The sequence below is a fragment of the Otolemur garnettii genome, unplaced genomic scaffold, assembly GCF_000181295.1.
Source record: "Otolemur garnettii isolate 467f Iridium unplaced genomic scaffold, OtoGar3 scaffold00075, whole genome shotgun sequence".
NCBI classification, from domain to species: Eukaryota; Metazoa; Chordata; class Mammalia; order Primates; family Galagidae; genus Otolemur; species Otolemur garnettii.
In genome coordinates, this window is record NW_003852470.1 from 2837960 (window position 1) to 2863879 (window position 25920).

The window sequence follows — 25920 nt, forward strand, 5'->3', positions numbered from 1 at the left end:
ATGATTGGATTTGTACACATTTTCATGTACTTCATTGTGATTTGAACATCTTTGCAAAGTGCTGGTGGAAATCTCTTGGCTTACTTTCCCCGTTGGGATGTCTCACTTCTCTGTAGAAATTCATAGCTCCTCCTGGGGTGAGCACTGTAAGCCCTTGGTTAGAAACGGGCACTGCAAACATCCCCTCCCTCTCTGCGTCTGACTTTTGTACACTCTTAGGGATAGTTTTGATGCATAGAAATTCCTAATTGTAATGCAATTTCATGTGAGTTTAGCAAACGTTTTCCTCAGAATTTATAATCTTAAAAATTTTAAGTAGTAGAATTTATAATTTTAAAAAATTCTAAGTAATTCATAATTCTAAGTAGAATTTATAATTTTAAAGAAATCTAAGTAAAAAATTCTAAATGTAATATAAAATTACATTTTTACATTTGAATTTATGGATCTTTGGGGATGATATAATATAGAACTCCAATTTAGTTTTCTTTTTTCCTAATAGCTATCCATTTGACCCAGTGAAAGCAGCTCTGCAAGGCAATGCTTGTGCCCCAGCAGCCGTGCAGCGGGTACTCTGCCGCGGCGCCACCTGTCTCTCCAGCAGCCTTACAAGGCCCTGCTCACTGCGCATTCAAAAGCTGCTCAGAGACCCTGCACAGACCTGACCCTCCTTGGTCACGTCCAACAGCACGCTGGAGAAACCCTGAGGCTCACATCTTCATCTGCATTTCAGAACCGACTTATGCACTTGACAAAAAGATGTTTTACCAAAAAGTACTGATATTACAATAGCCGGGGCACAGTGACTCACCTGTACTCCCATCACTTTGAGAAGCCTTGGTGGAAGGATGATTTCAGGCCAGGAGTTGGAGACGAGCCGGGGTGGAAACCAGCCTGGGCTCGGGAGTTTGAGGCTCCAGTGAGCTGTCATGTCACCTCTGCACTCAAGCCACCAGCCTGGGCAACAGAGTGAGACTCTGTCTCTAAAAAAAAAGAAAAGAAAAGAAACAAAGAAAAATTAAATTATAATGAGGTTTGTATCATCATGGCCAGAAATGACATCTTTACAATAATGACTTTCCAATTAATGAACATGACCTCTGTTTATTTAGGTCTTTTAAAATTTATCTAAACTGTTTAGTTTTGGGGGGAAATAGTACACATCTCTCATTATATTAATTCCTTTGTACATGGCCTAGTTTTAAACAATTGCTGCTATTTGTTACTGGATGTGTTAATTCCAGCAATGATGGAGTGGGCTGACTTGTGCCCCTGGGGTATGAGCCCTGCCTGCATGGCTTGGATGCCCCTAAGGTGTGAAAGGGACTGATTAATAGGGAGCTGGCCCTGCATTTGGTGTGGCTGATTGATAATAGGGAGCACAGGAAGGGGTTGCTCCTGTCACTGGCTCAGCACATCTCACTGCCTGCTGCTCTGCACCCCCACCCCACCCCCACACAAACCTGCCACCATCACACCTCAGGCCATGGCACTGGCCACTCCCTCCCCTCAGACCTCTGTCCCCACATGTCCCCGAAGCACTGTGATGCAGAGACTCATAGATCAATGCTCAGGAATTTTAGCCAAGTGTGGTGGCACCTGTAGTCCCAGTTGCTGGGGAGACTAAGGCAGGAGGATCCCGTCAGCCAGGGAGTTTGAGGTTATAGTAAGCTAGGTAAAGCCATTCCACTCCAATCTGTTTGTTTAAAAAAAGACCAGTGTTTAAAAATTTAACTTCATTGAAGTTGGCTCTTGGGGCAAAGATTTACAGCACAGAAACCTGCAAACACTCCACGTCTGGCCAGGGTCAGGCCCCAGTGACAGCTCGGCAGTTAGCGCCCTCCCAACAGTCAGCCTCTGTCCATTCTCTTGCCTGGTGCCTGTCCCCCCACCCAGGAGCAAACACTGGCTGCTCTGGGCCCCACTGTGGTGGTCCCAGACACAAACACGGACATTGATGGAGGACTCGACCTTGGTCTTGCCTGAGATCCTCCTGACCACTGAACAGATGCAGGAGGGTAGAGACCTCAGCACCACCAGGGCTCAGTCCAGCGGGCCCTCCTCTCACCCTACCTCAATGATACCCCACCTCCCACCCTCCTAGTTGGCTAAAAGTGGCAGCTTTCAGAAGAGTGAGTGCTTCGTGCCCTTCTTGATCAGCAAATAAAGTTCCATATTTACGACCATCTATCAGATGAATCAACTAAAGTATAATCACAAATCCATCAATTAAACATATTTTTAAAACTTTTTAAAAAAGCACTATGATTCCTTTCATTCAACCCTGGCACTGCACTGTGCCCTAGAATTGCAATGGGACAGTCCCCTCACTCGTCCCTGCACACACAGCATCCAGCCCTGGTGAGGAGGAGGGGGATGATCCCCTCACTCGTCCCTGCACGCGCACGCACACACACACACACACACGGCATCCAACCCTAGTGAGGAAGGAGGGGGACGATCCCCTCACTCATCCCTGCACACACTCATGGCATCTGGCCCTGGTGAGGAAGGACACTGCCCCTGCAGCCTTCCCTGCCACTTCTCCTGCTAAGTGTGGACTTTTCTGGAAACGGCACTGAGCCTACCCTGCTCTGGTACCTGGGGAGGATTATCTTGTCTGTGTCCCATCCATCTGGTTCATACATCAGCAGCTTAAGGGTTCTCATTTTAATGGGCGACCTGGAGACAGCAGGCTCCTGGTCTTAGCCACCCTGGGAGGCCAAGGGACAGAACTCTGTATGTTAACACATTGTATTTTCCTTCATCAAACTTGCTAAAATTCAGTTGATAATGTTTCCTCTTCCAGAGAAACATGCATGTCTTTGAGAAAGTCTCCCTGAAAAAGGATGTGTTTATTCTGGAAAACTCACCTCACAGCCCTCGCTGATCCAGGGACCTGAGCGCTGACCCAGGGACCTGAGCGCTGACCCAGGGCTGAGAGCATATCTGAACACTCCTAGCCTTTCTGTCTCTACGCCCAGATACAATGGTTTGAGTCTCTGTCCTTGGTCCTACTGAAGTTCCTGCTGAAATTTAATCCCCATTACAAAGGTACTAAAAGAGTGGGAAATCCACTAAAATATCTGAAGGGTGGGACTAGGCTTTGGGGGTGACTGGGAGATCATGAGGGTGTGGCAGCATGGCTTTATACCTAATAGGAGAAGGAGAGCCCTGAGCCAGCAGCTGAGCCCTGACCCTGTGATGCAGTCTCCTGTATTATAACACCAGACGCCAGACAGATACGGCCCCAGATTCCAGCCTCCAGAACTGAAAGGGACATGTTCATTTCTTTTCTTTATAAATTATCCCATCTCCAGGATTCAGTTATAGTGACAGAAAATGAACTATTTCACCAAATAAAAATAAAAACCAAAAAAGAGAGCAAAATAATCTCTTAAAAAAAATCCTTTCTATCCTAGGAGTAAGCACAACTGGTTAAAAAATTAAGACATATTTCCTCAGTGTAATCAGAGCGAGCACAGGGGAGAAGTTCATAGGTATTAAGTAATTTGATGTAAACAATTTCAGTTCTATTTATGACAATACTGGGCATGAGCCACATTCACATTCACATTCTTCCTTTACCACAAGGAAGACATTTTCAGGCATGAGTAAATGTCACCAAGGGAAAATATAATATTAGGAAACTGTGATTTCCACTTTCAACTGGAATATAGAAAACTGGAAATGGTGCTGCCCTAACCTCAAGAAAAAGTCACATAAAGCACAAGTCAAATGTTCCTTGCATCCAGAAAAATGTTGAGGTCACAGGAAAACAGAGAACAGCCAGGCTACCTGAGTCCCAGAGTCAGAGGGCAGAGAGGGAGAAGGTCTGTATGCACTCACCAGTGCTCACAAGGACACTGAGGGCTGGAGGAGAGAGGAAAGACAGTTCCACGGTACCACAGGCAGGAGGGACTCAGCTGTGTGGGTCGGAGGTGGACCCATCACCCTGCCTGGACCCTTCTCCCTTATGGAGCAAAAGCTTTAAAGCATGAACAAAGGCAGGCAAAGGGTGGGGAAGCCATCCTGGGCCTGGGAGCCTGTACTGGAACCTGGGAGGAATCTGCTGCCCCCTGGCAGGCTTTGGCCTCCATAAAGAAGAGAGACAGGAATGGCACAGCCTCAGGCACAAGGAGCATTTACAAGAAAAAAAACTGGACCGGAGCTTCAGTGAGACCAGAGCTTCAGTGAATCCCCTGACGCTCACCCCCACCCCATCCCCAGGCTGGAGCCTAGAACCAGGTGGAAATCAGCACCACCTCCCACTGTGGGGGGAGAGCAGGGAGAGGACCAGAGCCGAGGCACAACTCACAGCAGGGAGGGAGGGAAGCCCAGTTTGGGGCAGGCAGCAAAGCCCAGGCAGACTTTCCAGAAACCCCCACCCTGAACTCAGGGCAGCACATCTCTGTAGAGGAATGGACACCATGCTTACAAAGGACAGTTACTGATTCCTATCACTTTAAAAGAAACGCTGAGAACAGGACAGTCTCCTGGCAAGCCTAGAGACGGTTTGTGACTGGGGGCAATCCCCCAAGTAACTAAGTGTTCCGGAATGAGATACGATGGATCACTCACTAGTACACATGTGTTAAACACTGATGCTCAGTACTTCTTCATGGGAGTTGTGGGGGAAAGCACGGGCAATCCTTACGTTTGCAGCCCTCCTATGTAATTATCTTAATTCTCCACACCTGTTGTGTATGTCATTACCGAAAGTCTCCACACCTGTTGTGTATAGCCTTAATAAAAAGCCATTACAGCCAGGGCTCTGGGCTACCCGGCACGCAAGGTTAGCCGGCCTTCCGCAAGCTTGTATTGTTTTTTTTGTTTTTTTTGGGTTTTTTTTGCACTTTGGCCTGGGTGAGGTATCAACCCGCCACCTCCAGCATATGGGGCCAGCGCCCTACTCCTTTGAGCCACAGGCACCGCCCAAGCTTGTACTTCTAATCTGTGTCACAGCCGGTTCCTTCCTGCAGCGACTGAGAGCAGGGCCTGAGGGGTCGCGACACATCCCTCCACGGAGGAACTGGAAAGCTATGGACAACGACAGCCATGATGCCAACAGCAAACCCCAAATAGAGCTTATCGCTTGTCCACATTTATCAACCCTCCATGCTCACGGCTTCCCAGTGAGAGAGGCTTGCCCCTCTCACCTAAGTACTGGTTACCTCGGCTTTCCCTGTTCTCCCATCACGTTCAGCATTGAATAACAAAGACTGCACTTTCAAAAAAAATGTTTTAAACCTACACTTAAGAGATAAATCAACACAAAGATGACCAGAAGTTTAAAAACTCAGGCAGTGACCTAACAATCTTTACGATTAAACTGCCTCTCACATGAGAGGGTAGCGGGCACGCGCGTCCAGCAGCGCGGGGACACCGCTGTCCGCGTCCGCCCCGGTGGACAGCGGCCGCACTGCGCGCGCTGTCACGTGCTGGGGGACTCAGTGCTGAGCTCAGGGCTCCTGGGAAAGCCAGAAAGGTTCCTCAAGGCGAAATGCCTCTTAAGTCCCTGCTCCATTCTGGTGTTCTTCACCCAGGATCTCGCAGGGGAACGTAGTGTCTCACTCACGGAGTGAGCAGAAGTCACTTCTGCATCACCGAGGGTGACGGAGAGCAGCAAGATCCCGGGGAAAGTGCGAGGGCGGCAGACAAGTCGAGTTGGGGGTTCTCTCACAGTACCTGTATACAAAGTTTTTAAATAAACTTACTGATTCTCATCGACTAATTGGCCCCCAGTCTGACGTCCGCCCGACTCCTACAATGTTCCCGGCTATCACACCAGGATTTCGTGGGAATCAGAATTCCACAGCTCAGTCCGGCGGACAAACACCCGCCCGGACCCCGACCCCACCCCGGCAGGTGCTGGTCTCCTTGGCAACCCGACAGCCGCTGGGACTAGAGCAGACTTCGCGCGAGCCCGCCGAGGCCGCAGAGCCTTCTGGGAAGTGTGGTCTCCCGTCCAAAGCCAGGGGCGGGGCTTCCGGGTCCCTGCGCATGCGCCGCGCCACCCACGCGCGCCGTTTCCCGCCGGTGGTCCGGTCTGCGGCCCTCTGGCCGCTCCCTCACTGGTCTGAGGTTGGGTCTGTCTGTGTCCCCGAAGGTCGGTGCGGCCGTGAGCGAGGTGCCCGCGGGCCGGCCGTCCCCCGACTCAGTAGGGGCAGAAACGAGGATGGCGCTGCAGCGGGCGGCGGCCGGGGCAGGACGGGAGTGCGGCGCGGCCGCGCGGTGAGCGGCTGAAGGACGGGGGCTCCCCGGCGGCCGCTTCCGTGACCGTGGGGCGGGCGGGCTCGTGTCTGCACACAGCGTGAGCCGGGCCGGGATCTGGGGCCTTGTAATTTCAACTTCGTTGTTTTTAAAGCACCAAAGGAGGCAAGAAAAGCTCATCTTTCTCTGCTGTGCCCTTTTAGTGAAAGGATTCGTTCTGTAAAATTTGGGTTCAGTGGGAAGGCCGCACGTAGCTTGAGGCCGCAGGTTCCCACCCGTCTGGAGTGCCCCCGTCTGTCTTTGGGGTGCGCACACCAGCCTTCCTGTGCAGCACGTGCCTTGGGGGGGGGGGGTCCTTGGTGTCTGTGCATGTGACGTTTCTGGTCCCCGCCTGTGCTGTGTAACCTGCCTAGCAGTCCTGATTTGAGTGTGTAGAGAGTTTTGGATATGAGATCTAGGACCAGGCTTTACCGGTTCTCCTTAATTCACTTCCTTTGCCTTCTCACCCAGCTGTTTCCACAGTCCTGAGTGTGTTTTCAGGAGTAACAAAAAAGGAATAAATCCTCCGATGAGTTGTTATTCCTCACATTCTTTTACGTTGTGTTTTATAACCTTGATGAGACCCACCAATTAAAATGGATAAGTAGAAATGAGTAAAACACAACGTCAGGGAAATAGACCTAGTAGATAAAAGTGATCTGTATATACCACCAGGTCGTTAAACCTTAGAGTTGTCTGAGTTGAATAAAAGGTTTTTACTTCCCACCTAGAAATAAACACTAGAAGGGGATGCCAGTGCTTAAACTGTAGTCCCATCCAGTGACATCCTCTAGCCTTTGCTTTACTTGTCTCTCTTGCCATATTTCAAACCATAGTTCATGATTGCAAGAAAGTATTTGTATGTCTCCATCATGAGCTGATAAAAACCGTCAGTAACGTCTTCTGTTTTTTCCTCGAATTCTTGTACTTCTCCTTAACGCATTGGCACTGGATGACCAATTCAGGGTTTAGACTTGAGTCTGCATAATACATGTGTGGGTCACTGAGGTTTTCACACATATTTCTTAAAATGTATGGAGTGCTACAAATGGTTTCTTTTCTCTTAAGAAATGCCATAACACGTTTCATGAGTTAGAATGATTACATATGTTTGCATCTTTTTGTTTCATTTCATGATTAACCCTGGAACCGTGTATTAGAGTGACACATGGGTTATGCTACTCACATAGGCCAAGAAACTTGTTACATGTCCAAATATTATGAAGTTCCCCAACATATGCATGACGTTTCCAAGCATACTACACCAAGAAGAAATGCCAACTCTGATAATTCAATACTATAAGGAAAATGCCGAATTTTTAATTTCTAAACAGAATGTTTAACAACCATTGACTTAATGTCATGACTGGTTTAATGTATCCAGATAACTAAGACGTTTTCCATGTCAGCAGTAAGGCTTCTTTTCAGACATTCATGTGTTCACTAAAGTAGCACATTTAATTTCCTTGAAGAACTTTTCCTTTGCGGTTTAGTATTAACAAGCCACACCTTCCTCACTAAGCATTATTTCTGTCTTCTGATTGAAAGTGAGAGACATCCACCTTTCACTTGACCACTTAGAGGCCATAGCAGGGTTATCAACTTGCCTGATTTCAATATTGTGTCACAGGCAATAGGGAGGTTCAAAGAGGGAGAGAGGCAGATAAGTGGCCAGTCAGTAGATAAGTTACAGCACACACATTTACCAATTAAGTTTGCTATGTGACATGGTCAAGGTCCAGGGTTCCCCAAGAGTATTAAAATATTAACAGCAAAGATTGCTGATCACACATTGCCATAATAAATCTGATAAAAATGAGAAAGTTTGGAGATGTGGCCCAGAGACACAAAGTGAGCACAGGGTGTTGGGGAAATAGCAACGAGACTTGCTCAATGCAAGGTTGCCCCAAACCTTCAATTTATAAAAAAGCATAATGTCTACACAGCATAGTAGGACAAGGCACAATAAAAAGAGGCTTGCCTGTATCTTGGTCTAGCCCAGCAGTCGCCATTGGTGCATTTAGAACCTTGGCATTCAGAGCGAATATTGATGTACAGTAGTAAGCTGACCGCCCAGTAGCAAGTAACACACTGGTCAGCATATAGACGTGGTCAGCCTAAGGAACTAGGCTTACTGTACTGAGACACACATGTGGTGCATGTTCAATCTTTACAAATCCGGTCCACTTAACGAGGTGGTCAAATAGGTTTGTCAAATATTCTCAATTGCCCTCTTTTCCTGTATTCTCATGGGCATTTTTTTTCCTCAGATACTTACATCAATTTGTTCTTTCAATACACCTTAATTTAGCAAATTTTAAGCACTGGTAATTTTATCATTATAAAAATGATCACTATAATCTCTTTTTCATGGTATTTCCATTCTGATTAGAAAGTAACAAGAAAATCATGTTTGTTAAGCAGCAGAAATACTCAGCCAAAGAGGGACAATGTAACAGGATGTGATAATTTAGAAAGGTTGGTCAGAGAAAGTACTTTTAGCATGATCATTGTTTATTAGTGAAGATCCAGTTCCAGGTAACTCTTGTCCAATTTTGACATATAATAGGTGGATAAAATATAGGTTCAAGAGTGGCCGTCACTATTGCAGATGCAAATTTGGAAATTAGCTTAAAGCTGGTATTTAATGTCACTCACGGAGGAGGTCGCCTCAGGATTGCTGAGAACATGAGCAGTCTGGGAGTGAGCCTTGCAAACCTCGACATGGAAGTCAGGAAGCTGAGGGGAAGCCCTCACACTAGTGTGGCAGGGAGGGGTTCCCTGGACCAGGATGAGAACCGGGGGACTCTGGGTCCCAAGGCCAAGAATACCAAGGCTTTCATGCTGAAGAGCTCAGATTTCTGTTTGGGAGTAGAGTTGATTTTCACTTTAGTAGAAAACATTCTAAAACAACAAAAAGGATGGCAGATGGACAAAAGACTCATTTTCTGTGAAAGTCAGATTCATCTTATACTCCAGAAAACAATGTAAAAGCCTTTGAAGCAATGAATTGCTGCACAGTGGTACTTGTACCAGGAATTGGCAGAGAATTTCAGGGCACTTGATCTCAGAAGGAGCCAGAAACCCTCTTTTTAGGATAAGGGCACAGCCTGGACTGCAGAACCAAATCCTATAATCCAGCAAGGAATGGGGTGCCCAGGGTGGTGGATGGGGGTTGCTGGACCTGTTAGGGTTCTGAGGAGGAAAGGAAGTAGGGTTCCTTCCATTGGGAAATTGTCTAGCTGGAGAATTAGAGATTTGTATCAGAAAAGCCCCATGATGCCGATAGCCATTCCCAGGGAAGAATGAAAACTAATGCTAAATCCTGCTGCAAAGCCACATTCCTGTCCAGAGACCAGTGGTGGCCTCCCTGCACCTGCAAGTAGTTGATCCAGGAAAATCTTGCTATCTTCAAAGCTGAGAGAAAGATCAGCGCAAGACCCAAGAATGAATAACACAGAGAAGAGAAGGAGGCAGACAGCAGGTGATGAGCACGGAGATGAGAACTGCATCGAGGAGTTGGTCACGGTTATTAGCAAATGTTTCGTTATGCATTAAAAAGAGAGGGAAAACAGGATAGAAAGAAAAGTTATTTAATATTGGAAAATATATTAATTTAATTCATTACATTGTCAGCAGTAAAAAGCATATACACTTATAAAATCCATACCCACTGTTGATTTTTATAAAATCTTTTGCCACCAGAATAGGAAGCAACTTCTTCACCTTTGCATGAGCATGCCTTGAGAAATGCTTATGTGTGGTTCATGTATTTTTTTTTTCATTTAAGATGTCCAGATAGTTGATAACCTAATTGGGAAAAGCCAAGAAACTCATAGTAGATGTTTGTGGCAAATTGTTATCAACAGCAACTTAACATCAACGGAGGAGAGACCTGAATTAGGAAAAACAAACCTCATACTGCACCCGAGTACTCACACAGGTGAGAATTATATGAATGAAATGAAGGAAAACCTTCTCCCACAAGTCAGCCCTCAATATGCACCAGAAAATCCACACAGGCGAAAAGCCCTCTGAATGTAATGAATAGAAGAAAATGTTCTACAAGAAATCAAACCTCACTACACATCAGAGAACTCACATGGGAGAAAAAAACCTATGAATGGGACGAATGTGGAAAAGTGTTTCTCTGGAAGGCATTTCTCACCATGCATTAGAGAACTCACACTGGGGAAGACCCCTGTGGATGCGATGAAAGTGGAAAAAGCTTTTGCCAGAAGTCAAATTTCAAGATGCATCAGGGTACTCACACGGGGTGGAAACCCCTATGAATGTAATGAACATGGAAAAACTTTTCACAAAAAGACAGTCCTCACTGTGTATCAGAGAACTCACACAGGAGAGAAGCCCTATGAATGTAAGGAGTGTGGGAAAACTGTCTCCCAGGAGTCAGCCCTCACTGCACATCAGAGAACGCACACAGGGGAGAAGCCCTATGAATGTAAGGAGCATAGGAAAACATCTGTGCAAAGGGGAAATCCTGTATGGCAGTGACTGGCTATGTGTGTCTATGAAAAACACTCTTCTCTTAGACACACAGTTGGCCCACAGTTCTCAGCCTTCCACTGGTGCAGATGGCTTCGTGGAACTGAGCTCTGCCCCGGAGAATGTGGACACACACTGTGAATGTCACTTCCAGAGTTGACAACCAAGTCCAGCTGACCCTGCTGATTTCCCAGGGCCCTGAGGCTCAAGTGCTGATGACCTCCAGCCTGGCCTCGAGAGCTGCACACAGGTGGAAGAAAGCCCCCACAACTTGATCAGAAGGAACTGATTGGAGAGGGGGAGTCTTCCTGCCTCTGTTCCAGAACCCTCCATTTGTGCCTGCGTGGTTGAGCCATTGTTGACCTGATCCCATTACAGCACAAGAGGCTCCCCTATAGCTAATTCACTTCATAACCTTTTGAGGTTTTGTATATCAGAAAATTCACACAGGAGAGAAACCTGTTTTGGCCTTTGCTCTCCAAGTCAGTTTGTGGAAAAATCAATGAAGTGCAGGTAGAAACAATGTGATGTGTCTGGGACACCTTATCAGGCAGGGGTAGGTCTCTGAATTCAATCTATAATACCTTTAATGCATGAAAGCTTTCAGCAAACTTTACATATATCAGAGAATTTGAAATGAAAAGCCATCAATGTATGTAATATGGACATACATTTTTGAATATAAATGTTAAACCATTAAAAAATGTTTTTAATGTATTTGACTATACACCAATAGTTTGAATATGAGCAGTGATATTCCTGGCCCAGGGATACCTACCGGGCTGTGTGTGGACATTTTTAATTGTCGTAGCTAGAGGTTGGGAGGCATCAGCAGCAACTGCAGCGGGTTCTCAACCCATGGGTGGTGACACACAGCAACTGTATTAAAGGGTCGCGGCATTAGGAAGGTTGAGAACCACAGATTCTAGCAGGTGGAGGCGAGGGTTGCCGCTCAGCGGGCTGCCATGCACAGCACAGGTGGCACCTGATCCTCTGTGATTCTGCTTAACAGGATTCTCTGTCAGGGGACCCAGCATCGTCGTGGGTGGGGAGTGTGCACATGAGACATAACAAATACTGTGACTTATGTTAGGGTTTTCCACATTAAATGCCACTCTGGCCTCTTCATGTCTCGTTATGCAGGATAGATGAAGGTTTGTGTGCAATTTTAAATCGTACACTATCTTAAATTGCACACGAACTTTCTGGCCACCCTGTATTTTGACTCCAACACACTGCATATGTAGTATACGTAAATGTGTGCGATCATTATTACCAAGTTATCTCTGAAGTAGAGAAGGTAAATTTTTTCCAGAGTTTGAGGCTCATACAGTGCCAGCAGTGAGTCTAACAGAAACATAATTTACTTAGAAATGTTCAGAAGGCACATCTTCATTAACAGTTTATGTCTGAGTTTATTTAAGTGATTGCATTTGTTCCACTCAGTGAAAAGCAGTCTCTGGCAGGCAAGTTTCCCCTTTGCTCTGATCCCTAGATTGTTAATGGAGCAGCACAGGTGTGAGTATGTGTGCCAAGAGCCTGTCACTTGGTGGTCTGGCAGGTGCATGTCCAGTGACGGACCACATCAGTGTGTCACGCCACTCTCGGGCCAGCACACAAGTCCTGGCTCCACCTGTTACACGCCCTACTGTTGACCTTCACCTCTCTGGCCTTGTTTCTTCGTGTTCACAAAGTCAGTAATAATAAAACCTGTCTCCAATGGTCATTTCGAAGAGTAAATGAGATTAGCAAAGTGCTTCGAATATTACCTGCACCTGGTAAACAGAACATAATCTGTAGCTGTGATGATGATATTATTATCACAGTTGACAAAATTACTAAATTACTCTGTCATGAATTGGTAGGAGGCAATGACAAGTGCTGTTTGCCTACACAGGAGCCATGTTTGACCCTTGGTGTCTGGTTTGGGTATGTTATCCACTGCCACACGGTTACTCAGGGAGCATCTCAGCTGAGTTTTTCTGGTTAGCTGAGATTAATCTTTCCTTTGGTGGTCGTTTTGGGCTAAGGATGTCATCTAGTCCTCAAATTTGGGCCAGAGATTAATGTTACAGTGGTTGTTCACTTCAGAAGTATATTGTGATCATGCTATATGATTTCTAATTATCAGAATTGCTTCACGATGGCTATCAGTGCATCCTGGATAACTGCACGGACCACAAAGAATGGCGTTTATGAGTCCAGTGTCTTAAGGGAGTATGTCTGTGCACTGAGAAGCTGTGTATCATCAGGACATTCTTCTCAGAGTGCAGTGTGGGGTCCGTTCCTCCTACCCTTTCGACGGTTAAAAGCAAATACGGTTGGAATTGAACTGCTGGTAGACGCCTCTCGCTGCTGTCAGCTCACTAGACTGATGTGACCTAAACACCTGCTCTCTCCTGCTGCTCCCTTACACTGTGGCTCACAACTGTTCACTCCTCATGCGCTGTGGCACTTTGTTCAGGCCGCCATAACAAAATACTGCCATCTGGACACCCGCGGTACAAGGCCAAAGAGCCAGCAGGTTGGTCTCTGTTTGGCCTTCCTTCCTGGGTTGCAGACACCCCCTTTCGCCCTGTGTCTTCATGTGTCCTGTCTACGGTGCTCCCAGGGGGTGAAAGCACTGGTGTCTCCTCCTCTTGTAAGGACAGCCATCCAGTGGGGTCACAGCCCTGCCTCATAATCTCATCCTACTTTAAGTACGTCCTCAAACTCCCTGTCTACAAATGCAGTCCCGTTGGAGGTAGAGTTTCCAGGTACAAGTTGTGTGGAGACACAGCCTTGAGTGCACAGCACACACTGATTGAAACGGCATCTTCAGAGGAGTCACATGGGCCAGATGTGTCAGCCGCAGTGCGAGTCCAGCCAGCATGCTGAGGGTTTCCCCTGGGGTGGAGAGTGAGTCCAGTGAGCTCTGTAGCAGCCATAATCACAGACTGCTGTGTGGGGCCTGGAGCTGCCCCACCACCATGTCAGAAATCTGTGTCTATAGGGGAGGCTGTGGGCAGAGTCTCTTGGTGGCCTAAAGATCCAGGCAGTCTGAACACCCCTGAGGCCTACACCACGTGCCCCTCCCAGTGACACAAACTGGACCAGTGTCTTTCGCCTCTTTGTTTTACTTGCACTCCGTTGAGGGGGTCACTCCTATTTGCAACTGATGTTATGATCCTGGCAGCTGAGAGAAGGAGGGACCCCACTTCAGATGTAATTAATTAATAGAAATTTATTCGGAATTTAATACACCTGCAGGTGCACCTACAGGGGACTGCTGTGGTGGGTCAACAAGCAGCCACGAATGGCAAATTCAAAAGGCTTATACGGTAAATCTTGCTGAAGCAAGCACAGCTCAGCAACTCAGGGGTCACAAGGTAAAGTGTTGGGGTGCAGCCCCCCGTACCTAAGCATAGAAGTTTATTCTCCCACGAAACCCCTTTTTTGGTGACGCAGAGGAAAGCACTGCTAGACAAAATGATTGGAATGAAAAGGGGGCTGAGGCTCTATCAGGCACACAGCAAAACCCATGTTTATTGAGCTCCTTATAAACTTGTCTTAGTAAAGGTTAAAAATAGCAAAAAGAAGCGAAACAAGGTAAAATGTTAAAACTGCCATTAAAACTCCAAAGCAGCATAAAACTGCTACTGATCACAAGCACAGTTTAAAAAGGCATTTTTACTTTAGACTTAACCACAAAAGCACCAGGATGTCTGTTCCTGTTTGCCCATTTCCTCTAAGCTAAAACTGACTACTGTCATGTAAGTAAGGGGGGAGCTACAGGATACAGCAGCCCACTGCCTCAGAAAGTGTTATCTCCAGCTACAACCTGGCGAGACTCACCAGCTATCTTATCTGTAAACATGACTGTCTGCTTTTAGGCAGATCTAAACATATTCTCAGAATAAGAAGGTTAAAGTCACGTTCCTCAGGGAGCACTTAAGAATAGACTACTATGCTTAGGTACTGGGGGCTGCACCCCAACAGTAAAGGTATGTGTGTTAGTTCACAACAACTCAGCACAACTCAGGGGTCACAAGGCAGGGTTACATACGTTAACTCATAAGGGGTTACACAACTCAGGGTGGGACTCAAAACAGGGGTACATATTACACGGGTCATAAAGTACAGTAACTTATAGATCGTAAGATGGGAGTCACAGTTCAAAAGGGTGCCAAGCGGGGGTACATAGTTCAGCATTAGTTGAGAAAGTTTCCAAAGAACTCAGGACTTTCCATCAAGGGCTCAACCCCTCCCTGCATACTTCCTTAATTTCAGACTGCTTTGCCACCGTTGAGGGGGCTGGAACTAAAAGGCTTAGGAGAGGTTTCCTTTTCAAGGGTAGGGGGCTTGCTCCCCACTGGTCTCAGCGGGGCATCAAGGGGTCTAGGTCATCACACTGAGTCCTCACTGGGCTGGATTTGTCTGGCATGTGTCTGATCTCTCTGATTTCACTGAACCATCTGCAGATATTTCTGCATAACTCCAGCGATTTCTAAAGTTATAGTAGCTTTACACTCCTCTGAATACACTGTAGGGTAAATCTTTTTTTATTATCCCCATCACATCAGTTCTCTTAGTATTATTTCAAATCCATGTCAGCTTCCTTTCCAAACCCATAGAGCCCTTTCTGAATTTTGATGGGACTTGCGTTCAGCTCAGGTTTCCGTGTGGTACCCACTTGGTATAGAACAGTCCCCCAGGTGGCGTGGGCCATTTCTAGACCAGCTACAAATGCACTGTTCCTGCCTGACCACCTGTCCCTGGGACCAAACTGCTAGTTGTCCCGGGCACCCCCGCTGGCACCCTCTGAGCACAGCCCCTCCGCAGTGGCCATGCCCCCTGGCATCTCCCAAATGCTAATGGTGTGATGCAGACCTCAGATAGCAGGGAAAAGACAGTTTTTAGGGGAACGTAATAGTTACATGTTCTTTATAGAAAAAAACTAACCAAAGCCAAAATCACTATACTTATTCTAGACAGAGTTGACTTCAAGTCAAAAAACATTTTTCAAGATACAGTAAAGTCTACGCTGATAACAGATGCAGTCTATCAGGAGACATAATGGTTCTGAATGTCTGTGCCCCTCAGCTCAGCCTTAGTACCTGTCCACTGACAATCAGGCAGAGGAGACAGATCACAGCAGGATCACAGCAGGAGGCACGGTCACCCTCTCCTTTGGTGAGTGGCCCCGACTGAGCTTTTGTTTCATGCTGCTGTCCACCCCTGGCTAACAGTTGGTGGGAGTCACTGGGTGGATGTGGCCTGTCGCTCTCACAGAAAGAGCTGAGCACCAGCCTGGGGTCCGGCCTGGAAAAAGGCCTGCCAGGCCCTAGTGTCATTCCCTGCACCCCCAGCAGCCATCCCCACAGGCAGAGCGGCTGGGAGTACGGGGAGAGGTGGAGAGGCAGCCCCGCTCTTTCTCAGACCTCAGAATCTGAGCAGCATGATGCCTAAGCCGAGCTGGTGTCCCCCAGGGACCAAGGTGGTCACTGAGCACACACCCCACAGCCTGATTTCCAGCCCTGGGAGGTGCAGCTGGTGCTAAGTGAGGTAGATGGTGCATCTCACAAGCAGCACTCAGGCTGCAAAGGCCTGTGATTCCAGCACTCTGGGAGGCCAAGGTGGGAGGATTGCCTGAACTCAGGAGTTCAAGACCACCCTGAGCAAGAACAAGACCCCTGTCTCTACTAAAAATAGAAAAACTAGCTGGGTACTGTGACGGATGCCTGTAGTCCCAGCTACTCAGGAGGCTGAGGCAAGAGGATCGCTTGACTCTGTAGACTGTTTGATCTCCCTGCGCCTCGTGTGTGAGTTACTATGCGGTCTTGAGATGCATCCTTTTTAATGAGGTTAAATTGGATAACTCTTCGGATTTAGATTATCTTGAAAGGCAATCACCTTCCATGTCCAGAGCCCCCACTCTCAGCCCAGCCACCCTCACCTCTCCCCTGGGTGACCACAAGAGCCTCCTAGCAGAGTCCCTGGGTGACCACAAGAGCCTCCTAGCAGAGTCCCTGGGTTACTGCAGCCCCTGCTGGTCCATTTTCCACTGGGCAGGCGGGGAATCTTTTTAAACCACTGATTAAATCTCTTATTCTCAGAGACTCTCTACTCTTGCTAATTCCAGAAAACTTGGTGCTATCAAGTTAGGAGGAAAATGTAGAGAAGAATCTCTGAATTTAGCATTTCATTTTGGGTACAAAAGCTGCATTTCAGGCTCGGCGCCTGTAGCTCAATGGGTAGGGCGCCGGCCACATACATCGGGGCTGGCCGGTTTGAACCCGGCCAGGCCTGCCAAATAGCAACTACAACCAAAAAATAGCCAGGCATTGTGGTGGGTGGCTGTAGTCCCATCTACTTGGGAAGCTGAGACAAGAGAATCCTTAAGCCCAAGAGTTTGAGGTTGCTGTGAGCTGTGATGCCATGACACTCTACCAAGGGAGACTCTGTCTCAAAAAAAAAAAAAAAAAAAAAAAAAAAAGCTGCATTTCAGAGCATAAACACAGACCAGGTATGTGGTATGTGGTATGTCTGGTATGTCTGAAGAATAAAGAGAGGATTTGGGGGTTAGTTGGGACATTGTGTGTGATTGTGAAGGAAAGTGTGTGGGGGGTGCCAGCTCTGAGGGGGAGTGACAGTGGTGGGTTAAACTAGTCCTATAATAGCAGCAGGTGGTTCCCGTCATTACCAAATAACATTGGCCTCAAGTCACAGCAGCTGCACCTGCAGAGAGTCCACTTTAGAACTATGTTATCTGCCCCAAATGCTTCTTCCTCTCTAGCTTCTCAATTGATTTAGCTGGTGATTCCAAGAATGACCCAGTTGGTACAATCACCTTTCACAGAGCCCAAGGCCTTCCTGTCTGCTCCCTCCGACCTCCGTCAGAATGCCCCCTCTCCTCTGGGAATCTCTGCTCATCTTCCAACAGTCAGCTCCAATGTGACCTCCTGGGGCTCCAGGAGGTCAAGTCAGGCCCTGCTATGCTCTGCCTCCTGCCCTCTGGCTGCACTCTGCCCGTCTCTGCCTCTTTCTGCTCGCCCTTTAACTGACTGCTTCTGGGCCCATTAAATAGCCCACCCCATGGCCTCTCAGCCTTCCAGCTAAGATCGACTGTAAATAGCCCATTCCATCTTCCAGGGAGCATCAGCTCTGTGATCTTAGTGGCTTGTTCCCCACTGGCCTATCACACACGGTAAGATTTGTTCCGCCAATGAAGGTGAACAAGACATCACAATGACCCAAAGGCAAACAGCAAAACTGGCACCTGATTGAATCAATGACTTAACTACGATCACCACGTGCAGGGTCTTCCAGCAAGTGCATTAGCAATCTGCACAAGTGTGTGGCAAGTTATAATAGGGAGTTGTACGAAACAGACATACTGTTCTGCAGCTTATTTCGTTCACTTACGGAAACTCATAAACAACGGCTAATTTTAAATGAATTTTTCCACGTCCCGGTACTCCATGTCCTACACACTTCACGTTAACTCATTTAATCCTCACAACAACCTGTTTTTTTTTTTGTTTTTTTTTTTTTTTGAGACAGAGCCTCAAGCTGTCCCCCTGGGTAGAGTGCCGTGGCATCACACTCACAGCAACCTCCAACTCCTGGGCTCAAGCGAGTCTCCTGCCTCCGCCTCCCAAGTAGCTGGGACCACAGGCGCCCACCACAACGCCCGGCTATTTTTTGGTTGCAGCCGTCATTGTTGTTTGGCGGGTCCGGGCTGGGGATTCGAACCCGCCACCTTAGGTGTACGTGGCTGGCGCCTTAGCCGGTTGAGCTATAGGCGCCGAGCCGACAACCTGTTTTATGGGCGAGGAAGGCAGAGCCTGGAGCCCTGGATAATCTACCTGAGGCCACACAGATAATAAGTGAGGATGGCAAAGGTGAGTGGGCGTAATCTCGCTTCATGGCCACAGCTCTTGGCCACCACCGGGACTGCCTCGGGGGGGGGGGGCTTCCAGAAGCATTTCCGTTGCATTGTGTGTGTGTGTGTGTACTAATTTGCGTAACCAGCCTCCTATCAGGGGTCAGCCCGGCTATTGCATAACTCTGTGCCCACACTTAGTGCATTTTCCAAATATGTCCTTAGGATAAATTCCTTGAAGAGAGATTGCATTAAAAACTCTCCTTGAATGCAAGGGAAGATGAGAGCATCCCAGAGCTGCAGGGTGAAGGGGAACAGTGCTCCCAGCCTGTTCAGGGAAGCAGAGCTGCCCATGGCATCTGCACACCCACACTTTGGTGGAGCTCAGGCACAGCCATCAACCACGGACACCACGCCTGATAGGAAGGCATAAGGGTGCCGGCGAGGGAGGCAGCCACACAGCCCTGGTCTCATGGACATGGGCTGCAGAGTGTGTGGCACCTGCCCACCTGGTTAAGGATTTGCCGTTCAGGAAGAGGTGAAGAAAGCGGCACGGAGAGAAAGAGCTTTAGAAGAAAGCAGCTCCCCCGCTGGTCATGAGATTAGGACCAGTACAGAAGCCCATCCCAAAGCGGAAGGCGGGTTCCTGCCGTTCTGCAAGCACGAATAAGCATTTCACTTAGCTGCCTCATTGCTTACAATACGAGGCAAATGTCCGCTTAATGTCTATAAAGAGAACTGAAGTTCAGTATTCAAACTGATCTGTGTATGTGGCTTCATGTTTCCAGCTTTAACTCAGATGCTCTCCACCTGGTTCGTTTCTCTGTTCTGGTATTTAAGGTCAGCTGGCATCTGTCAGTAGAGAGTTTGATGTGATGAGAAGCCAGGTGGAGGCTCATTACTGAAAGAAAACATGAAATCCCAACTCCGGAGCAGTCAGAGGGGAAGGAAGCTCAGGGATAACCTGCCACATCAAGGGAAGACACTACTGTGTACATTTTGATGATGAAACAGAAGGGATGTACGGGCTTGACTGGCATTCCCCCAGATATGACCCTCCCTAATCCCCAGAATTGTGAAGCTGGCCAGAGAAAGGGTCTTTGCAGATAAAATTAAGGGTGTCAAGTTGAAGTTGTCCTGTATTACCTGAATGGTCCCTAAATACAGTGACAAATGTCCTCTGAGTGTCAGAAGAGGGGAAGGTGACATCAGACAGAGGTGGAAACTGCAGTGATGCACCTGTCAGCCAAGAAATGCCGGAGCCCTGGGCTGCTGGGGCTGGAGAGGGCAGGGAGGACCCTCCCTTGCAGCCTCTGGAGGGGCATGGGCCTGCCCACACCTCAATTTTGGACTTCTGGCTCCCAGATCTGTGAAAGAATAAATTTGTTCTTTTAAACTGCCCTATTTGTGGTAATGTGACACAGTGGCCCTAGGAAATGACCCTGGGTTCAACTTCTGGGGAAATGCTCCAAAGAAATGACTTTCAGTCCTAGTCCACAATGACCCCCTGGGGGCTGGAGAAACCAACACCAGCAAATTCTGGTACTAAGAGATGGAGTTTGCGGCTCAGCGATTGACTGCATTCCTCAGGTGCTGCAAACAGGAAGCTACTGAGTCAAAAGTCTCAGGATTTATAGGAAAAAAAACAAGTTTGGCAAAGTCTTCTTCCTATAAAGTAAAATAGAAGAGGCCTTGAGGGTTGAAAGACAGAAGGTCTGACGTGGGTGCCCAGGCTCTATCCTGGAGGCGTTTCCATCCACAAGTAGCCTGGAGATGGTCGGAATGCAAAGCCTCCTCCAGGAAGGGAGCTCTGGAGTCTTTCTCTCTGTGCAAAAGGGGGTGTGCCTTAGTCTGAGGGGAAGAGGAGGTTGCAATGTCCATGAAATCCACTCGTGTACCATCAGAGTACACTGGGGGCGCAGGGGTGCATGGTGATGTCCCAGCCATTCTGTGGCCCTGAGCCAGGTCAGCTTGATCCACAAGGGTGCCGGGGGCAGCTGGGAGTGTCAGACATCGCACTGCAGAAATGCTGCCCAGGAGTCCTGCCCCGTCCATCTCACCTGGCCAGCCCGTCCACAGAGTCCGTCCCCTTTCATGCAAAGACGTGAGAACAGAACCGAAAAGCAGTTTGAGCACACGTTCCCAAAGGCTCAATAAAGTTCATCAACACTTCTTTATAAAATTAAGGTTTTGCCAACCTGGGCAACATAGGGAGCCCCCATCCATACAAAACCTTTTTAAAATTATCCAGGCATGGTGACAAACACCTGTGGTCTCAGCTACTCAGGAGGCTGAGATGGGAGGGGCCCCTTGAGCTCAGGAGTTCGGGGTTACAGTGAGCTATGATCACACAACTGCTCTCCAGCCTGGGTGACAGAGTAAGGCTCTGTCTCTTAAACAATGTGTTTTAAATTAAGGTTCTGTAGAATTTGAGGGATATAAAAATTATACTGTTTCCTCCATGAAAACATGCATCTTTCCAATGACAGTCCAATTTATCCTTAAAATAACCTCAAAGAAATATTCTTGAGCCCAAACTCAAGCTTACTTTGAGTATCAAAAAATAATTAACATCAATATGATTCTTGGTGGATGGTAAAAGATCGTACTTTCTGTGGTTTAAGTAGGGAGAACATTTCTGTGCTTTATGGTTAAAGCACTACGGAAGTCATTAAACCTGGAAGCCTTTCCTGAGAATACTAATGTGTCCCTCTCTGACTTGTCTGTAAGATTCTTTTCATCTGGCAAAGTCAGTTCTTATCAAAAGGATCCTCCTCCTGGGGGCCGGTGACTGTGCTGGCACACTCACTCACCATATTGTACATTTTCAAAAAATTACAAATTCTTTAATTGTCCTTAAGATTCTTCAAAGAGGAAAAAAAATAAAAACAATCTATTGATTCCACTACATTCATATTTAAAATTTCAGCACACTCTTGCAGACCCCAAGGGCGTAGAGAGTCTTTTTCTTAGAATGCAAATTTCAATGCTTTCTCCAGAGGTTGTACACAATGGAGAGTTGTCTTGTTTTGTTTTTTGTCCTCTACAGGATGGAAAAGGCTTTTTGCCAAATTAAAAAGACAAGCTCTTAAGGAGAAAAAATCATGTTGCTATAGAAAACTCAATATGGTTTTCAAAAGCCTACTTTGAAAGCAAAATGTCACACATCAGATGTCATTCTAGGCAATGTGACAGGTATTTCTACAGATGGGTCAAATTCCACATCCAAATACACGTTGTTAAAAAAAACCAAATATACATTGTTTCTTAAAAAACAGTTCTATTTTTTATTTCATTGTTGGGATACTTCTGCTACTTTCAAAAAGGTATAACAAGTTACTTTGAATTGGTAGAAAGTCTTCAAAATTTGAAAGTAAATCCGAAGTTCAGGGACAGTCAAAAGTCATTCATGGCAGAAGAGTCTGGTAAGTCAGGGTGAGTGAATGGAGAGTGCTGCCTGGGGCCCAAGGTAGCACTGGCTTTTTCTGGCAGGTGGCAGCTAAAGGGGCCTGTGGCTGCTCTGCAGGGCAGAGGGGGTTGCCATGCACTCTCCTGTGTCCCCTCGTGTTGACCACATTGCCATCTTCTCCAAGGACCACAGAAAGACGTCGGTCAGGCTCCATGCAGGGCTCCGGACAATTCTAGGGTGCTGGCCTCAGGGCAACCCCCTCACCAGCTCCACTAAGGTACACAAGGGATCTGTAATGTATACGGCTTCACCTAAAGACAGAGAACTCTCTGCATCTTGGTTTGGGTTGACCCAGAAGCAGGATTTAAGGCAGTGGTTGTCAACCTTCCTAATGCCACAACCCTTTAATGCAATTCCTATGAGTTGTGACCCACAGATTGAGAACTGCTGCCTTAAGACAAAGATTGGTGTGCAAGTACTTTATTTGGGACATGATCCCAGGAAGCATTGTCAGGGAGGGGGAGAGTGGGCAGGGAACAGAGGAAGAAACATCCAGACAGTGTTGTCAAGCAGGTCCGCTGTGGACAGCCGTGCTTGATCTGTCAGGAGCTCCCGGGGAGCACAGAGACCACAGACCTCACAGTTACAGCCACAGGGATGGGGGCTGGGTGTTCATCTCCCAGGCTGATCATTCAGTAATTAGTTGAAGGCTTCTCAAGGGGAGAAAGGGACCCAGACCAAATGGGCTGTAGCTGTAGAGAAGGCCCTGAGGTACAGGTCCCAGCCATTGGTGGGGGACTGGACGGTGGGGCTGGACAGTGTGGTCAAGCGCCCACAGTGTCTGCCACATTCCACAGTGGCAAAGAGACAGTAGCAAGGGAACCATGGCTGCTTCATCTAGAACTCACATCAGCACTGAGAACCCAAGTTGGCCCTGGAGGGTCTCTGGTCAGGGTCATCTTCTCCCAGAGGCAGGGGGCCAGATGGGACAGGGGGTAGGGTGGGAGCTCAGACTGGGGCACCAAACACACTTGATTCCAATCCTGGGGCACCACTGCCCACTGGGTGACCGCTTCCCCTTATGCACACTGGGTTGTTATAGCCCCTGGATCAGAGGAAGGTGAGTAAATCAGGGGTGCTGTGTGAGCAGAGCCCTTCCCCGCCCCCCAACATCTGCAAGAAGCAGCCCTTCCCAGGCCACAGTCTCACTGAGCAAGCTCCGTGGCTGGAGAGGACGGAGGTTACACCTCTTCCCAGCTCTATCCAGCAACAGTCACACTGGCAGTGAGCAATCAGCCCTGGTGGCAGGGCTCACACTGCAGAGAGCAGTGTGTGCTGCAAGTCCCAGCTCTCTCCTCAGAGAGCCAACTGCTAAACATTGCCAAGCTCCCTGCCCTAGAGAAGCCGGTATCTGGCCATTGAATGAGGAGGAGGTCAGCCCAAGGCAGACACCTCTGGTGGGGACCAGTACCCCTGAGCACCTGGCCAGGCCCCCTGCCACTCCCCTCCACGCTCTGCCCAGTTCCACCTCCTCCCTCTTCTTTCACCTTCAACTCTGTCTCAGCGTTTACTGCAGGAGAAGGCAACACACTCCCCGGGCCTCAACTCTCTCAGCGTTTACTGCAGGAGAAGGCAACACACTCCCCGGGCCTCCTGGAGCACACACCTGCACAGACCCTCACTCAGACCAGGGCCCGCCTGGCACAGAGCACATCACCAGCTAAGGGTAAAGTTTTGGCTTTTTTTTCCAGTTAATCAGCAAACATATACCAAGCAGTTCTACAGAACAGAGGGTGTTCTGTACGCGGCCATGAGAAGATGAACAAGTCTGGTTTCTCCCCCACGAGTGCAGAGTCTGGGGCACAGAGAGACACTCAGAGCAAGCACGGCGCCACCCAGTGTGGCAGGGAGGGTGCCGTCTCAAATTCTGCACTTGGCTCCCATTAAATTTCCTTTAACTAAATTAGCAATTACCTTCATTCTTACATAAAAGCAAAAAATACAATAGCATAAAATATGTTCAAAACACGATATTGTCATTAGAAAATGAGATTGAGTGTATTAAATGTTTAAAAACTAGATAACATTCTGCTTTAATTTAAAGTGGATTTAAAGTTGAAAATGAAAATCAAACTCGGTTGTCAGAATTCACATATATTATTAGCAAAGCAGAGAATTGAGCAATTGACTTAAAAAACAGAACGCACTCTTTCCTAAGTGCTTCCTGGGCCAGCCACTGTCAGAACAGGAGGTTGATGGAAGCAAAGAGTGGTCGGAGCAAGCTGACCCTGGATTAGTGCCTCCCCGCCCCAGAGTCCTCACAATGACTGTCTCTTGGCAACACCTAACTCATAACATACCCTAAGTCATAAACCATAACGCAGAACATAACCCAGAACTCAGAACATGACCATACCCCAGAACACCCATATGGGATTGGTCCCCTTCTCCCCACTTTGCAGTTGTAAGACTGAGGCTCTCAGAGTCAGGGACACAACTCACACCGCACAGGCTATTCCCACAGCTTTATATGAATGGGTCTCTGCATTCAAGGATAAATGGCAGCCACTGAGCCTTCCAGACTTAAACAAAATAACTGTTAAAATAGCCAATCTTTGTAATTTTTTAAAATAAACCACCTTGAAATTAAAACTCTATTTCTCCAGGGATAACACCAAGAGGCATGCCCCCCAACATTTAAGGAACCCGGGCATACATGGGCTGTCACTCAATGAAAAAGACATTTGAAAACCATGGATTTGGGAGATTTGGGGAAAGCACTTATATTTTCAAGTATTTCTCTAGGAAACCATCCAAAGCCCATATGTCACAGAGATAAAAGTGATTTGAAGTTGTCAAGAAGCACTTTCCAGCTTTCTATAGAAAGCCCTTGAGGACTGGAAGAGAGGCATTGAGGACGGGGAGGAGTCTCTTCAGCAGCTCTCTGGGCCTGGGGCAAAGTGACAGGAGAAATTCCAGCCTTGCCAGGCCTCACCTGCAAAAACTAGAAACAGTTTCCAGAAACATTATTTTGAAAACAATTAATGACTTGGAATTTTGCAAGCCCGCATAGTTCTCACCAGTTTCATGCATATTCATTCTGCTTTTTTCTGAGTTAAGAAACAATAGAGTCTCCAAAGCCTCTTAATTTGGGGCATTTCATCACAGTAATTTAATGCTAAATTAAAGTTCAAAAACCTTCATTATTTGCAAGGATTTTGTTCTATTCACTTAGACTTTGAGCAGCTTCCAACTTAATGACACGTCTTTTTTTCAGCTGACATCTGCTTGCAGAAGGGGAAAGTCACTGGTGCGGCTGCTCTAAGCCAGGCCGACCCCCTGCATTTCCATTCCAGAGACCAACACGAATGGTAATCACTTTTAATACAGGATAGTTAAAGCCAATTACAAATTCACTATTAAAATCACACTAATTCCACTCTGAAGCTGCAAAATTCGATTCTGTTTTAAAGGGAAAGAACTCACGCCTCTAGTGCCGCATGGACGTGTGTGCAGCTCCATGGACTAATCTTCCTTCCTACTGCTTGAGTTGGGATCACGTGGGAATTTCAAGCTCGGTGCTTCCAGAGTTCAACTTTTGGTGTGTTCTTGATCATCGTAAGGAACAGAAGAGAGAACGTCAACGGCAAAACAGCTCCGATGGTGACTACAGATAAAACAATAATTGCCATTATGATTATCCTGGGGGAATCATAGTAGCTGACATTTATTTCATTTTAATCCTGCTCCCAGCATTTTACGGAGCATTCTCAGTCATTATTTCACTGAATCCTCACAGCTCTATGACACGTGTTTAGCATCTCACGTGACAAATGAAGAAAGGAAGCCTCAGAGAGGCGACTCGTCTCCAGGCAGACGGCAGAGCAGG

General features: G+C 47.4%; 1 long non-coding RNA gene across 2 annotated transcripts in view; it reads right to left on the minus strand.

Moving 5' to 3' along the window:
- Window positions 1–835: 835 nt before the first annotated feature.
- The window catches only part of LOC111726685, a 38502-nt gene continuing 13417 nt past the window's right edge, over window positions 836–25920 (minus strand). Inside the window, exons 2-3 of one of the 2 annotated variants that reach the window (XR_002774403.1) lie at window positions 25518–25698; window positions 836–983 (exon numbers count right to left, since the gene is read on the minus strand). This is a non-coding gene — a long non-coding RNA (uncharacterized LOC111726685). Of the gene's footprint in view, window positions 984–23752; window positions 25036–25517; window positions 25699–25920 lie in introns of those variants that run through there. The other variant, XR_002774402.1, reaches the window with a different exon arrangement.